At 37.3% G+C, this 17,297-nt stretch overlaps 1 protein-coding gene across 3 annotated transcripts in view; it reads right to left on the minus strand.

Annotated features, from left to right (window-relative positions):
* EYA2 (EYA transcriptional coactivator and phosphatase 2) overlaps nucleotides 1-14,877 on the minus strand; it is a 126,089-nt gene extending 111,212 nt beyond the window's left edge. Inside the window, exon 1 of one of the 3 annotated variants that reach the window (XM_087959330.1) lies at nucleotides 14,756-14,877. The gene's annotated coding sequence lies outside the window, so the exon portion shown is untranslated. Of the gene's footprint in view, nucleotides 1-13,870; nucleotides 14,032-14,150; nucleotides 14,360-14,755 lie in introns of those variants that run through there. The other 2 variants (XM_026665009.2, XM_087959329.1) reach the window with 2 other exon arrangements.
* Between the last annotated feature and the right edge of the window lie 2,420 nt (nucleotides 14,878-17,297).

The raw sequence follows: 17,297 nt of genomic DNA on the forward strand, positions 1-17,297 counted from the left end.
AGACGGACTTCTGTGTTCAGATGAAGATTGAAATCCGGAATCGGGTTGTGAAGGCCCTGATGCCATGCCATGATATGGACGAACGCAGCTTTTTGAGTAGAAGGATCTTCCATGGAGGCATAACCGCGACCCCAGGTGATCAGCGGTGTAGGGCCTTTCCAGGTTGGATTTGGAGCTTGGTGATACTTTACCAAAGGCCTTGCTAAAGATTCAGTAGTTCGAAAATGCAAATTAACAGGTGAGTCTGCAAGAGAATCTAAAAAGGTTAAATAATTCCAAGTATATAATGCTACAGCAATAAGATTTTGAATCTTTAGCAGATGGTAAGGGCCAGACTCAGTTTGTAATTGTTTCTGAAGCAATGCCTTAAAAGTATGATGAGCTCGCTCCACTATAGCTTGACCCTGAGAGTTGTAAGGAATTCCGTGCACTAAAGTAATATTCCACTTCTGACAAAAGGTTTGAAATTCCTTACTAATATAAGCGGGGCCATTGTCAGTTTTAAACTGAGAAGGCCGACCCATTACAGCAAAAGAGGATAGGCAATGAGAAATAACATCTGAAGTACGTTTATGTTTTGAAGCAGTAACCCAAAGTAAGTGTGAATGAGTGTCAATAGACGTATGAAGATAACAGTATGGCTTAAAGGTTGAAAATTGAGTTACATCCATTTGCCAAATTTGATTAGCTTGGGTTCCTCGTGGGTTGACACCCACTGTAAAGGGAACTGCCAGTTGCTGACAAGCTGGACAAGCACGGACAATATCCCGGGCTTGAGATAATGAAATTTTAAATTGCTTTGTAAGCGATTTGGCATTTTGATGAAAATAAGAATGACTAGCAACACGATCAGCAAACAAAGATGCAACATCCTTTAAGGATGCATCTGCCTTCCGATTTCCTTCAGTCAAGGCATTAGTAAAGGGAGTATGACTTCGAATGTGTTCTACATACAAAGAATACAAGCGAGTTTCCAAACTATTCTTTAAAGATAAAAACAAGGATAACAAATTCTTATCCAAAGAGAGAGCACAATAAGAAAAGGGAAGAGATTGCATAGCTAAATAGACATATTGAGTATCAACGATCAAGTTAATAGGCTGGTCATTGAACAATCGTAAAGCCAAAATCACAGCAGCCAGCTCAGCACGTTGAGCTGAAGTCTGCGTGGCAGTAAATTTAGAATACCATTGTTGTTGAATCTGCCAGACAACCACACCCCTTGTAGGTGATCCATCAGTAAAGACTGTAAGAGCTTTAGAAATAGGATTTCGCACAAAAATGGAAGAAAAGGCTGGATTTAAAGTAGTAGTAACCACTATTCTAGGATCCTTGGGTAAAGAATACAACAAGTTTCCCACATATTGAGAAAAGGCTATCTGATATGATTCTGAAATCATCATCAAATGCTCATGTTCAACTTTTGTACGAGTGAAAGCTATGCTAATGAGATCCTGTCCTGTAAGATGTAAGGCTCGTTTACGATCTTTAATAATCAAATCCTCTAATGCTGATTGATAAGGATAAATGTTTCCAGGCGGAGTAGCTGACAAATTAATCCATTCATGAATGTTGACCGCTTGCGGGCACGCATTAGAATAAAGACATCCCGTGGGTAAGGGTATAGTGGGAAGAAGAGCTAAGCAAAGTCTTATTGTTAAGGATGTTATCCTGTCCACATATCGATGCTTAAACTTATTCAATATTTCTTGAAGGCATGTTCTTTGAGGATCAGTTAATACAACTAGATTGTGCTCCCTTCAAAGACTGAAATAAGGGCAACATATCACCTGTTGTAATGTAGAAGAATGGGCGTGCCCAATTAATAATGCCAAGTAATTTTTGCCATTGTACTAATGTATATGATTTCTGTACTTGTAATTCAGGAAGAATTGGAACGGAGGAATTGTGCAACATTCTATGTTTCCCCCCTTTTTTATAACAAAAACAGGAGTATTCCAAGGATTAGTAGAAGGTTCTATATGACCAGCAGCCAATGGTTCTTGAACCAATTGTTGTAAAGCAGCGAGTTTTTCCCTTGATAATGGCCATTGTTCCACCCAAACCGGCGTAGAACAGAGCCATTTAAGAGGAAGAGCCATCATCAAGAATCAAATGGGCATTAAGAAGAGAAAGGATATCACGGCCCCAAATATTAGTATGAATATCTAGAATGTATGGTTGTAGGAAAAAGGACTTACCAGCAGATGTTGTAACATTAATTTCCTGAACATTCTGCCAAGCAGCTGTAGAACCTCCTATTCCCCACAATGAAGAAACTGTCATTTTTGGCCACTGTACTGGCCACTGTAAAGAGGAGATGACAATAACATCGGCTCCAGTATCCAATAACCCTTGAAATGGTTGTTTATTAAGGAAGAGCGTTAACAAAGGACAAGAGGAGTTCAGCTGATGAAGTAAGCCTACAGATAAAGAAGTTGATCCAAATCCTGCATCCACATGATTACCTATACCAGGAGGTGGGATTTCATGTGGAAGAAGAAGCAATTGAGCAACAGAAGAATTACAAGGAAGAACTTGAGGAAGATTCACCCAAATCTGAATCATGAGGATACCAGTGTAATCTGAATCTATTACCCCAGGCACAACAAAACAGCCTTTTTTGTGTGCAGAAGAACGAGGCAAAATTAAGCCAACTAATCCCAAAGGAAGAGGACCTTTAAATTGAGATGGAACTATTTTAACTTCCATGGGAAATTTAAACTCAATTTCTTCTTGAGTGATTAAATCGATCCCAGCACTACCGGCTGTGGCTGGGGAGGAGTAAGAGAGACTGCTGGAGGAGTCAGAGTGATGGGAAAGGCATGCTTTGGATTCTGGGTGGGTGCCACACCCATTGGCAAGTTTCCCGACTGAAACCAACATTGATTGGCCCAATGAAATCCCTTTTTGCAAATAGGGCACTTCTTAGAAGGACGATTCTGAGGCATAGAAGGTGTAGAACAACAGTCCTTCTGAAAGTGGCCAGGCTTCTTACACTTAAAACAGTTACCAATTGGTCACTGTCCTTTCTGAATAGCAGCTGCTAACATATGCATTTTATAAGTTTGTGATCCAATATCCTGGCAGACTCGCAGAATATCTGCCAGAGTGTAATGAGCAGTAGCCTTTAATGGCCTTTAATACAATCTGCATTAGCATTTTCAATAGCTAACTGGCGAAGAAGTTCACCAGCAGCTTCCTGTTGATCAAACTGCTGTCTAATTGCTTTGGACAGACACTCAACAAAGTCAGCATAAGGCTCATTGGCATTCTGTCGAATGTTTGAAAAATTTGCTCTAGGTTCTCCAGCTTGGGGTACCTTAAGAAAAGCACGAAAGGCACATTCAGAAACAATAGTTAACGTAGCTGGAGGAAGAACAACTTGAGTAGGAATTGTACCAAACGGTCCAGAACCAAATAGCTGCTCAACTGTATATGCTCCTCCTCCTCCTAAAGCAGCAGCTTGAGCATGTCTCATATATTCACTCTCCCAAACCACATATTGCATGGATGTTAAAATCATGCGAAATATTTGCTTCCAATCTTCAGGGATCATTGTATAACCATTTTTTATTCCTTCTACAAGTCCTCTTGTAAAATTACCACTAATCCCACAGTCTGTAACTGCCTTTTCAAACTCTCTTAAGATCTGATAAGGCAGACCCTCCCATTCTGCTACTTGCAGTCCAAGCTGTGGCCCCTGACCAGGACGATATTGTACTGGACAAACAGACAGTAATTCTGCAAGTTCTGTTCCTGAGACAGAGGCATCCCTTTTACAAGTCTCGACCATTTTCTGAAAAAAAGACTGAACAATAGAGTCAGGAGGCTTTTGCCCTGTATCTGCAGGAGCTGAGGGAATTGAAGACATGTATTCAGGTGAAGAAGGGGGATAAATGACAGCATTAGTATAATGTGAAGGTGGAGGTGTTAAAAGAGAAAGTTCATTGTGACCAAATTTTTCAATTGCATGCCTACATAAATGCTATTTTTGCTTGAGGTTCAGTATGCAATGTTTTCCCAATACGTTCCCAATCAGTTAATTTTAAAGACCCCTTTTCTGGGTACCATAGGCACTGAGCTGCAATCTCCTGGACCAGCCTTAAGAGATTTCTCTGTGGTACCTCGGTATTATTTTTCTTCAACAAATAGCCTAATTCATCTACATGCTTCCTTTGTTCCTCAGAAAGTGAAGACCCCATACTTACAGAAACCAAAAGGTTGAAGAAACCACAAAGGGTTGAAGGTGCACCAAATCCTTGCCGGACGAAGTAAGAGGGTCCCTGTTCATGCGCCACTTGTTGTAATGACGAGGCAGTCGAGTTGTTTGATCATGAACAATTGAATCATGATGATCTTTATTGGTCTTGCATTTATACACATTTTTAGTTATCCTCCATCATTGGTTAACTTTGGTTACTGCTTAACTTTGGTTACTGTTTAGTGCAGTAATCCATACAATTAATTATCTCTAGTTAAAGTCTAACATATGTTTACTTCCTCTCTCTAATCCTCCTTTAGATTAGTGACTTTGTTTACCTGAGTTGTATTTGCTTGGAAACATTCTTTATCTGAGGTTTGCCATCTGAGATTGGAACATTCCTGCAATTACAACTCTACAAGCAGGTTCTGACCTGTTCTGAAGAACCGGTAACGGAAATTTTGAGTAGTTTGGAGAACTGGCAAATACCACCTCTGACTGGCCCCACCCCCAACTATTTTCTGCCTCTTGAGTCCCAGGTAATTGGCTGGGTCTCCTTTTGTTGCCCTGCACAGGAGAACAGAGCTGGAAAGCAGGTTAGTGGGGTGGGGAGGGAATAGGATTTTGCAGTAACCTTCCCCCTGGAGTGGGGTGGGAATGGAGATTTTACAGTATCCTTCCCATGCCACGCCCTCCAAGCCACGTCCACCAAGACATGCCCACAGAATCAGTAGTAAAAAAATAATGTGTGTGTGTGTGTGTGTGTGTGTGTGTGAGAGAGAGAGAGAGAGAGAGAGAGAGAGATCTATTATCTAAGATCTGCCCTATTTCACACACACCACCATTGTATCATCAAGCACAAACAGTCTTTCCCCCCTACCCACTTACTAGTAAAAACCTTTACTTAAAACCCTAACCATTTACCAACCTGGCTCCCTTTGATGAAGCCCAGCTATCCCTCTGATCATACTTCCATATATTTTTTTGGATCCCACTAATATATAGAACAATCCTCATGCATTAGAATGGAAAAATCATTAGACTGTATTCATATCGAAGTAGGAGCTACTTTCACAGGACATAATCTGAGCTGCACTGTGAATGTAAACGAAGTCCCTAGGCAAGACATGGATGTCCTCATTAGGTCACAAAGGAAAGCAACCAACAAATGACAGGGACCCAGGTGCCTTGTTCTTCTCATGATGTGATTTGCCTTGATTTCCTGCCAATATATGAGACCACATCATGGGGAAACAGTTTCATCACCTCTGTCAACAATCTCAAAGGTGTTGCTTTGTGCAGGATTTTTGTTTTATCGTTTTATGATTGTTTTACAGTTAACGGTTTTATTGTTGTGAGCTACCCAGAGTTGCTTAAGATGGGCAGTCATGTGAATCTAATAAACAAACAACAAACAAACAAATATGCTAATAAGTCAGGACTTAATGGAACAAACAATGCTATTTAATGCTAGGGAAAAAAAAACAGACTCTTTTAATTGTGAAGAATTTAAGAAGATTTTATTGGATTATGACAAGCATAATTTCTATTATCATAGCTAGTTAAACTGGCCATGATAATAAACTGCAATTCAACTATACTGGGAGAGCCATAAGCCCATCACCTTCACCCCTGTGTTTTTTATTTTACTTTTCTTTCCTTATTTATGATTTCTCTATCAGCCATCAGTTCATTTTGGTGTAACATCTGGAAACACAGAATAGAAATTAGGATAAAGAATGTCCATTTCACAAAAGCCAATGTAACCGTATACACAACCGAAGCCTGTTTTCTTCCCAACTTTTTTTCAAGCTCTCTTATGCATATCTAAGTGTTTAAATGATATCATCCCAAAGATTTTGCACAATTTAATAAACTTTCAGGCAGTCATTAAATATTTATTTCTAGAAAAGACACAAAGCTTCCCATTTCAAATGTAATTATTAACACTCTTTTATTCTAACCAAGGATACCAATTAACAAAAGACAAGACAATTTCATAGGGTAAAGGAGACTTTGGCTTAAGGAAAGAAAGTACTTTACTTTTGAATTATATCAATTAATCCATGTTCTTTGTTTGACTGAGATGGTTTTAATTAGGATTAAGTTTCTTAGACAAATAAGCAGTTCCTCATGATATATTTTTAAAAAACATGGAAGCTTAGCAAAGGATTCTTTGTTTTGTATGTACAGAAGCAGCCTACTGCATATAATTATAGATAGACCAATCATATTATGTTTTATTAATTTTATTAACTAACTTTTTAAAGAGAAAGTGTTATTGTTCTTAAGAATGTTCAAAGATCATATAACAAACAGGGAAGTGTTTAAAAGGAAACAATTCTAAAATTTAATGTAATTTATAAAATAAATTGTCTATAATGCTTGACATCCTGTACATTACATGAATAACTTGCTGTATTTGTTTGTCGTATACGCCACCTCCAAAAATTTCAGCAACTTAGAAAAGAACGTCACAAACACATTGTAAAAGAAAAGTTCACATTTCAATTTAGCTTCCTCTAAAAAAAGTATTTTACACTTTCATCCTTTGAAAAACTGTAAAGTGACTTCCAGCACATTTCAGCATCATACATTTACATATTTATTCTGAAATAAATATAAATCAAGCAACTGAGCCCACTTGCTAAATCTGATTCTACAAACATATTCTACAAAACATACTGTTACATTAATTTTTAGATTAAATTTCAAGACCATGAGATAGGATTAGTTTTTGGAAAAAAAAATATGGATTTTAACCTACAGGAACTGGGTTGTATGTATTTTAATGAAGTGATACGCACTATCGTATAGCCTGTAGGAATGGCAAAAGAATGAAAACAGATAAAGTTACTTCCTATTGAAAGAGAAAAGAGAAAAAACATTAAATATATGTGAAACAAGACAGAGATTTAAAACTGATTTAAACAGTTGTATATATATTTTTCTTTTGTGTTGAGTTCGTTTTGAAATATTTATGAAATTTTAAAAAATCCTGCACCTCTGTATTTTCCTCTCAAATCTGTGTGAAAAATTTAAAAAGATAAACATACAACTGTGGCAAGAAAGGTCGCAAAATGGGGGAAAACTCATTTAACAATAATCTCACTTAGCAATGGATATTTGGGGCTCAATTGTGGTCATAAGTCAAGGACTACCTGCACTTTAAATGTTATAATAAAAAGAAAGACTTGTATTATCCCACAGTATTGATAGTGAGCTTTGTATCTTTTCGAGAGAGCGTAAAAAGTAGCATAAAAAGGATTCTGCATGCTCACAGTTCTCTTCAAGAGAACACCTCATTGCTGATTTTAGTAAGTATCATCCACTCTTATCGTCTTAACAAATCATTGTGTATCAGATGGAATGAATTATCTGTGGGATCTGAGTATAGTTATATTTACCTTAACGTGTCCAATGCCAAATGAAGCTAAGAAAGTTTAGAGGCTATTCAGTAGCTTTGTAAGATTGTTCAAACCTCATTGGTCCAAATAATTATCAGCTATATTTGTATTTTTAACATATTTGATTTGTATTCTACTGGGTTTGGAAATTGCATTGTTGTTGTTTACTGTTACATGTATTCCCCACCTCACCTCAAGGAATACCTAATATTGCTAATATCAAAAGGAATTCTGATACAAATAAGATACTTTCTATAAAAATGGGGGGCGAACCTTATGTTTAGAGCAGCATCTAAGGTATTTTGGATCCAAATTGTAAAACCACAACTTAATATGGTATATTTCTGCTAGAAACTCTTTGTATAATTTTTTTCACTGAAATGAATAGATACATGTCAAGACCATAGTAAACAATTTCTGGTATATTCATAAGGGCACGTGCAACAGCTGGTGAAATGTTTTTGCAGCATGCATGGATGAATAGAAAAGAAAACTGGCTTAGCTGTTTAGAACAACAAAGGTGTAAAGTTAATGGGCCAGCAGGGATAAGCAAAATATTTGTTTTAGCTTTATTTTATATACTCTGAAAGAATGGGTTTTTCCTATTCATTAGGAAATGTACAAAATGAAACAGTAGCAACACCGATATTAATTAAATAGGCTTCAAGAATTATATATACTGGTGATGGTAATTTAATAAAAGGACCAGTCTTCATATTCTTTGCTTTGCAGAAAAATAAGATATTATTATTATTTTTGTATTAGTGTAGCTATTCTAGACTAAAAACTTTTAAAACTATGTAAAGACTGGTACGTAAATTATAACTACTTTTTCTAGAGCAGATAAGAACTGGGCAGAATCTAGCAAACTATTGGGTACATTAAAATCAAATTAATACAATGGGATTCAGGTGCACATTATTCTGCTATAGCTGTAATGTAATTTGTGTTTACAGTTGAAAGCTTTGCAAACATGCAGTATACAGTACTGTTTATTTTTGTTAATTAACTGCCTGTTAATTCAGTTGTTATTAAAAATCCATTACTTTCGCTGGATTGTATCCATTTTCAAAAACTAAAGCACAAAGATGGAAACAAAATAGCAACTTGCTGTATAGGTCTTTACTATAGTAGAAACTAAGCATTTAGAATCTATTTTATTCAAAACTTTTGATAATTTGACATTGAGAAAAACACTAATAAATCCATAACTTAAAAAATTATAGCATGAGTTGCTCTCCTTATATAAAACTGCTTCCTTCTCTTCTTGTATGCTGTTTATAAGGGGGATAATAAAGAAGATTAAAATGCTGTACAGTAAATAGTTGATCAACAGAAACAAATCAACACTGTATACACTCACTAAATGAATGGAGTGGAGATTGGATTACCCAATTTTAAATACATTTAAAGTTTAAAATATGGTAACCAATAGAATTATGATAATTTTCAGTACAGGTTTTCCTCTGCCATCTTTTATTGTTAACAATCTATTGAAATTAGCATAGTTAGACGTCTCCTTAGCATAAGTTAATGGCACAATTATGGCAAAAGATATATAATCAACAAAAGCTATAGAACTCATCAAATATATTCAAAGCAGAAGAAGCTAGTAGCAAATTTATTTGTAAATCTAGTTACAAATTCCTCTAGTTCACCTTCTCCAATATTCTCCATCTGTCTCCATTAAATGTTACCAGACTATTATTTTTTAATTATGCTTTGAAGTTATCGAAGTTATAAGTGGCATCATTCACATCTACTGGTGAACATACAGCCTTTATTTACATCCATGCAATTGAGTTCAATTAGGTTCCCTTTTGCAGAGCCAGCCTTAACCTTTTAAACACATTTGATCTTAAGAAAGAAACTACTTCTCAAAAAGTTGTTTTTCTTCATTTCCTTGCAATAAGAATCCTTTCTGAAGCCTTTCCGCAACTGGTAACTGCTTTAAGCCTCCGAGGCACAGTCATCAAGGTGCTGTAGAGAGTCACTTAATTATGGGATTTATCCACACCTCACTAAAACAGGGTGTTTGTTAAAGATCATTAGAAGCATTAAGATCTATAAATAAAGATTATATATAGCAGCATCTTCACAGTGTGATTAATGGAACTTTGAATTAATAATTGTAAACAAGGATCAAGCAGGCCTGGGAAGACTTCGTTTCAGAAAGAAAAAGGAGGAAAGGAAGAAGATGAAAGAGAAAAGAGAAATTCTATTCTGTTCATTGCTTTGTGTTTGTTTAGTTCCAAATCTTATTCTTACTGAGTGGGCACTCTCTTTTCAACAAAAAAAAAAGATAAGGGAAAAAAGAAAAGAAATGATTATGAAATACAACAGAAACTATCTATACATTTTAAAGGATCACCCCTTGTTTGAATTTGTATTTATTTACAAGACACTTTCAGCTGTAAAATGAAAAGCAGCAGCAAAATCAGAAGTGAAATAAAAGGTTGACGGGCACTTTATAGGGCAAAATTATCATACCAATCAAGTAAAACAATAAAATACAGCACCCATATATTGGAAGATGAAATTTTGAATATTCCTTTACAAAACGCCAAATTAAATCAACAATAAATCACTGCTTATGTTTTGCCTCAAAATAAAACTGTTTTTTAAAAAATCTGCTTATATTTTATACTTGTGTTTTTAAAACAGACGGCATAAACTAACTGAATTTAATAGAAAAGAGTTAAATGTATTCTTAACTATTTTGTTGAATAGGACATAAAATACTTATTTTGACTAAGTTTCACTTGTCACATTAAGTTGAATAATCTTATTTATACTTATTTATGTGACATATTATAGGGACGAAAATATATTTCTCATGGATGCAGTTACATTCTTTAATTTCCATATATCTTTGAAACACCATGTTCCTTCCAAATAAAATTCTATCAGCAAATTTCTTATGAAGATGCTTGTGAATTTACTGCACAAGGAGATTATAGGAAAGATTAATGAACAATAATTTCAGGTTTCACCAGTAGAAGATATTGCACATCTCTTTAAAAAGTGTAGGAGAGGTTTTAATGGGAGTTATAATCAGATCACAAAGTAATTAATTTGTGACTGTAAGGAGAGCGGTCAGATCTCAGATACGAATGTCTACCGCTATAAACCTTAATGCATTTAAGGGAATGTTTCTTGGCACAAGTGGATGAATCTCTCTCCCAAATGTCTGAATGTCCATTGGTCCCAGTTATAGGGTTTTCCCCATTACTTAAACCATGAGTTTTCCCCTGCAGGGGGAATTTGGTGTGAGGAATGTAGTTACGGAAGTTAGAAGGAACACTTTCTTTTTTATAGGGTACCATTATCATTCCTATAAGAGCCTAGATAAGAAAATGCTTTCTATTGAACCTAGTGAATATTTGGACTCCAAACAGTAAACTTTGTTTGCCTAAGCCTCATTATATAAGCAACTGGTGATTTTTATCAAGGAAGAAGTGGCAGTGAGGAACAGAAGACAGACCAAGAAAAATCAGTGTGAGAAAAGACGAAGTTGACTGTTAAACAATATAAGAAGTCTTTTTCAGATTTATCAATTCTGTGTTAGATTCCATTTCTGTTAAATGCATGTGGATATTAGGGATATGGAATGGATGCTCTTTCCTACTTGTATTGTTGCATCACCAAATCACTTTGTGGTTTGATATCCTTGGCTGTGTACAGATAATACACATGATCAGGTCAGTTAAAGATCTAATGATGCAATTTGCACAGTGTAGTCGACTTGATCAACATTAACTCTTCTAGAATATTTCTCAATTATCACACCTAAATATAAATTGGCCAGTGCAAATTTTAATTATATTTTATTTAGAGGGCTTATGCACAAACCTTTCAAGCATTTAGCAATTTCTCTTTATATTTACTTCAGATTAAATCCCATAGGAGTGCAATGTTAATAAAGGTAACTAGACTAGAATGCTATCCTTCCACATATCCATTAATTTTAAGCATAAAAGTGATAATATGAATGTATATTAGTTTTATTTGGCTAAAATGCTATTTACTATTGCCCCTTGGGACAACATAGTTATTATATTCATGCTCATTTGTGAATACAGAATCATTATAATGCAGTTTTGCAGAAGTATGTAGATAATGAGCATCTACATAAAGATACTTTATTTTTTTCTCTCTACATCATTAAGAAAGCAATTCCAAGTTTGGCGGTATGCTAAATGAAAAATTCCTTGAACTTTGGCGGATAAGCAATTTTGGTATTCTGGTAGATTCCTGCAGTCAGCACCATATTTTAGAAATTTAATAGCAATAAGGCAAATATGGTAAAACTGAACAAGAAACACAACGCTTTGAAACATAGTTGTGCATAGCTGATTTATGATGCCTCTGAAGTTTAGTTGTGCAACCCATTAAGTGTTTACAGCACACATCCTGAACATATATTATTGCTTGTTAACAACTAAGGTCTCAAGGTAACTATAAATGGAACATATGACACCTAGATACAGAGATATTTAAGAAGAAGAAGAAACCCCAAATGTTTAACAATTTCAAAACAAAAATAAAAAGAATTATAGATTTAAAAACAAGAAGGCGAAGAAAATATGTGCCAGCGATATGGCATAAGTTGAAGAAAATCAACCAACTAACTAAGCACACAAAGTAAAACTATCCAGAGAAATTAGATCTAGAACATACTATTTATTATTATGTTTAAACAAGATCAGCATACAAAATACTAAACCCAGATAAACCCATTGTATTGAAGAAATAAATTCCTAGCAAAACATTAAATTCAATACAAAATTTTATGTCAAGAATCTGACCCAAATTGTTTTAGAGTGCTATAAAAGGCAGTACTTCAGATTCTTCCATATTAATTTTGAAGCAAACAGGATATAAAATTCAAATTTATTACTCTAAAAATATTTGTTAGCTAGCACAACCTGTAGACCACTAATTTTTTACGGGAGGCTTTTTTGGGGCACCAGTATTTAATATCACACACAAAAATGTGTAACATTGTACTGATTTTTCTTCTGCAGAAAACAAATCAACTTCTGATCTCTAATGAAACTTCCTTTTAGGCAGGTTTTTGTCACATCTTCTAAACAAACCTGAATCCCAAATTGAATTTTATTTGGAATAGGATCCCACAAAACTCAATCTTCTTTTTATGCTTTGAGCAAAAAGTATTTTAACACTAAAAACAGATTAAAATAACAGAACCCAAGGTAAAATTAAATTCATAGTCTATACCACAAAAGACATCTGTATTACGGGCAAGCTGCCATTCACTTCAATTTTACTTTCATATTTTAAAGTGAAGTGTTCTTCTCCTGAGGTTCTTTGAAGTAAATACTAGAGTTCATACATTAAAAACTTCAAGCAGATGCCCAAGGACACATTTATAGCTTTAATCATATTAATTCTTTAAAATTAAAGTGCTGTTAAAATTACAAGACGATTAACTGAACTTTCAATACTTTATGTACTCAAGATACTCCATCCAGAATATAAAAAGAGGAATATTGTGAACATTGATCTGTCTAAAGATTGACAGAAAAGTAAAGTCAGTTATATGGAATATCTGTTTCATCGAAAGTATACATACATTTCCTTAAATTGGCAATTTTCTCACACAGACACACAAACAAACACCTAGCTTTTTATAAAGCACCATCCACAAGAAATCCTACCTACATTAGCACGAAAGAAATAAATCTTAACTAAGAGTCAATATTCACCTACTCAAGGTTGGTTTATTATATCTCTTCTGCAAACCCCTTCAAAATGCTGAGAAATCTTTCCACCGTGGAAAACAAACAAACAAAAATCTACCCAGGGGGAAAAACATTCACTTTTGATTCCCCCCCCACAAAACATTTTGGAAAATATTGAAAACAGCGACAGAGTTAAGCCACTTTAGCATATCCCCACCATCAGGGAGATGACTAATAAAATTAATAAAACTTTTCTGAAAAGTATACAAGATTAGGGGAAGGAAGAGTAGTCATTCACACCACCATTTCGCCTTAAAAAATCTCCCACGCAACTTGGGACGCACACTTGCTGAAGTTTGGATGGGCATTTCGGAGAAGGCGCAAGGCTGACCAAGGACAAGAAACGGCGGCACGAAGGAAAGAAGAGCCCCCGCGCCTTTCTTCTCAAAAGACGGGACGGGAACCACACCGGACCCAAATTAACAAGCCCCCGCCCCCGCCCAAGTCAATATGCGCGCAAAATAATCTCCCTGAGGAAGATGGAGCGCGCATACCGTCACCTAGGGCAGAAGAAGGCCCGCAGACCCCGAGTCCTTCGGCCGGGAGCTGTTCCGCAGGCTTGGCCACCTTCGCCCTCACAGCCCTTTCGACAAGTGCGCTCGCCAAAGTGCCCAGTGCGCGCAAACTTCGCCGACGCGCTGCCCGGAGGCGCTTCGCAAAACCCAGGACCCGAAGAAGAAAAAGCGGCACCGGAGGGAAGGACGGGGATGGTTTGGAAGCGGGCGGGCGGGCGGGCGGGCGGGGGGGGGGGCTCCCGAGTCCAGTTCCACTCACCGCGGTCTGCTGCTGAGCGTCTGGCGCCGCCGAGCGCCCCGACCCCGCCGGCGCTCGAGGAGGAGGAGAAGGAGGAGAGCGAAGGAGCCTGCCGGCGCTTTAAAAGGCAGCCGTCGCCGCTCGGGCTTGAAAGTCCGCAGCCGGCAAAGGCGCGATTCGCTTTCCCTTGGAGAGAAACGTGCCCTCCGAAGTCCTCATGAGGTCCCAGTGAGCATGTGCGCGCCAGCTCTGCACATGCCCATTTAGGACCGAGATGCTGCCGCCCTGCCCTTAGCTTGCCCTTCACCTAAAAAAAGACCGGCGACGGTTTTCGCGCGTACCCCGAAGGCAAGAGTCACCGGTCGCTTGGAAAGGGACCGTCGGGGCTTGGGGTGGGGGGTGGGGAGAGCGGGGGGTGTCTTGAGCGCGCCGGTGTGGGAGGCATAAAAGTGGGGTGGTGGGTTGTGCAAGGGAGGAGGAGGCAGAGGAAGGCAAAGGAGAGGAGACCCCGGTCAATGGGGAAAGACGTAAGTAAGGATTTCGGGGCGGAGGGAACCTTAAGGGGGTGAGGGGGGCACAAAGGCTCCCCTGGTGAGGTTGCTCACATGCGGATCATCTCCAGTTACCTTTCCTTGCGTTGTAACCCGAAGCGGCTTCTCTTGGTCGATTACATCGCGCAAGAAACACGAGAGTTTCGGAGGGCAGGACTGACGCTCCGCTGGACTCGCTCCGTGCGCGCCTCCAACTCTCAGATCCACCACTCCTTTCAGGATTACTTTGGGGAGGGAGCCCCACTCGTCGAGCGGGACCCAACCAAATTGTGGCCCGATATTTGAAAGCTTAGGGGAGTCAGTTTTTAAATTTGAACAGTCAAATATAGATACAGTTCTAATATAGATACTATGGGAATAAGCCCGGTTGAAATCAGTGGGATTTATTTCTGTAACCTATGTTGTGTATAGGATACAGACAATTATTACCGTATGGGTTTGCTTCTACTTTTCCCCACATTAGGTCTTTCCATAATGTGTCCAAAGTATGATAATTGGAGCCTGATCATTTATGCATCAAATAAAAAATCTGGGTTGATTTGTTCAATGATTTGATTTCTTGGCTGTCTTTAGTATTCTCAGGAGTCATCTCCAACCCCCAAGTTCAAAAGCATTAATATTATTTCTGTCCTGCTTCTTCAAAGTCCAGGAACTGAAGATATTTAACTTTTAAAAATTGTGGAAAGAAGGATTCAGGTTTTAATATATAAATATTTTAGATCTCTCAAAGTATTTAATGCTATTAAAGTGCTGAATACAGTAGAACCTCTGGTCATGAATGCTTCTGACCATGACCAAAACGGGTTCTGACCAAAAATTTCACATTTTTTTGTGTGGGCAATTTCCCTTTCCACGCCATTTACAAATTTCCAATGTTAGGTTCGGGTCACGACCAAATCAGGTTGCAACCAGTTATGGAACGAATTATGGTCATGACCAGGTTCTACTGTATCCATTTTGGGGGAAAGCACCTCTCATGTTATAGTCACCTGTGTAGCATATTTTCATTGCAGCAGAGATAATTACACTATTAAGTTCCCAATTCCTGTGAAATACTGCAATCCCTTTATATCTTAAAAATAGCAGCAGTAGTTAATATTGTCTGGTTATGATATATAATTTATGTAGCGCACCTTTTTTTTGCCAGTGTTTTTCAATCTCAGCAAGATTTCAATTCCCAGAATTCCCTAGCTAGCATAATAGCTGGAGTTGAAATCCATACATGTTGCTGAAATCTACATATGTTGCTGAGATTGAGAAACACTGCTTCATGCAACTGAAGCTGTCATTAAGAGAAACGGAGGTGTTATATGAGGTTACAGATTAAAAATAAGGAGAGTCAGACTTAGTTGATACTAAGAAAAACTGTGGGCTCTTACCTAGTCTGGGAAATTAATCTACTCTAGAAGAAGTGGTAGCCAACCATGTCTGTATTGTTGCCAAGAAAAATAGATGAACATTTGGACTGAACCCCTTAAATATGATGTTTTGATTTGATTTTATTGTTTATTTCAACATGTTTATATTGCCTTCTCTGGATTCAAAGTAATTTAATGTTTTTGAATCACTGAATTGGATACATGGTGATGCTTGGATAAGCATCATATTGCTTATTCAAGCTTCACATGCCAATCATTTTTGTTTGTTTGTTTGTGTTTTTTGAGAACAATGTTCATCCTTGCTGTACACATTGTTATTATGGATCGTAGCACAGTCAGCCAATGTTCAGATGGGGTTTGGCATTTTTATCCACATAACATATATTAAGATGTCTAGATCTGTTAGCGTTCTTGATGAACAGGCTCACAGAATATTAGGCTTTGTAAGAAATGATAATGGCAGTTCTTTAGTTGCAATCCTTTCTGCTTTGTGTACATCTTTCCATAAGTCATGATGCCTAAAAATATAAAGAAGTTATTGTTCCAAGAACAAACAGCAGCAGCCGAACCGCTTCGCTCATAAAATATGGACAGCTCTTTTTAGAAAAACAAACTTAACTTAGCATCTGAATTCTAAACCTTAAAATCAACCCTCTTAAAGATTTCATTTCAGCCTCTGATAATGCAATGCAAATTTAGTTTTAACCAGGCAGCTGGTTTTGCTATAATTTGTTACTCCACATTTGAATCCCAAATGTGTCCAAAAAATAAACAAAGACCCTAGCATCATCTACTAAGAGGCTAGCCAGCATTTTGCCTTATGTTTTGGCATAATCCTCACTTCTTGGAAGTTTCTTTTGCAATAGTGACTGTTTAACACATTGTGCTAAGCTTGAATTTATTTTAACCATAATTTGTAGAGAACAAATAATAGTGGCCTGATTCATACATAATGCAAAACCATAAGCCAGAGGTGTCAAACTGGCAGCCACGCGCAGGCCATGCCCACCCCAGAGGCAAAACGTCGCGAAACATCACATGACAGCAATGTGACACCATAAGTTTGACACTCGTGCCATAAACTATGCTTTTCACATTACAATTGCTGGCTTCACAAAACACACTAAGGCAAAACCAATGCATATTATTACTATATTTGTGTCAGGAGCATTGAAGTGCTTCTGGGTTGAAAGGATTGAACATTGCCCAGGAGATGCCCAGTTGGGAGACTCCCTTCA

The sequence above is a fragment of the Notechis scutatus genome, chromosome 3 (assembly GCF_049901735.1).
Source record: "Notechis scutatus isolate UNSWTSFEM ecotype Mainland chromosome 3, rNotScu1.2, whole genome shotgun sequence".
In the NCBI taxonomy this organism is placed as follows: Eukaryota; Metazoa; Chordata; class Lepidosauria; order Squamata; family Elapidae; genus Notechis; species Notechis scutatus.